This window comes from Arachis duranensis, chromosome 6, assembly GCF_000817695.3.
Source record: "Arachis duranensis cultivar V14167 chromosome 6, aradu.V14167.gnm2.J7QH, whole genome shotgun sequence".
Lineage (NCBI taxonomy): Eukaryota > Viridiplantae > Streptophyta > Magnoliopsida > Fabales > Fabaceae > Arachis > Arachis duranensis.
The window spans coordinates 64,045,056-64,045,707 of NC_029777.3; positions in this window are offsets into that span (position 1 = coordinate 64,045,056).

Consider the following 652-nt stretch of genomic DNA (forward strand, 5'->3'; position numbering starts at 1 on the left):
CCATGCAATATCCAGACACCCCAGATGACTGCATGAGTATTGATATCATTGACTCTCTGGTAAGAGAGGTCAGTATGGCTGAGAGTCTCGAATCAGAGCTAGAAGACATCTTTAAAGATGTTCAGCCTGATTTGGAGGAATCAGAGAGAATAATAGAACCTCTGAAAATCCCTCAGGAAGAGGAGAAACCTCCTAAACCTGAGCTCAAACCATTACCACCATCCCTGAAATATGCATTTCTAGGAGAAGGTGATACCTTTCCTGTAATCATAAGCTCTACCTTAGAGCCACAGGAAGAGGAAGCACTAATTCAAGTGCTAAGGACACACAAGACGGCTCTTGGGTGGTCCATCAGTGATCTTAAGGGGATTAGCCCAGCCAGATGCATGCACAAGATCCTATTGGAGGGTGACGCCAAGCCAGTGGTCCAACCACAAAGGCGGCTGAATCCAGCCATGAAGGAAGTTGTGCAGAAGGAGGTCACTAAATTACTAGAAGCTGGGATTATTTATCCTATTTTTGACAGCCCCTGGGTAAGCCCTGTACAAGTCGTCCCTAAGAAGGGAGGCATGACAGTGGTTCATAATGAAAAAAATGAACTGGTTCCAACAAGAACAGTTACAGGGTGGCGTATGTGTATTGATTACAGAAG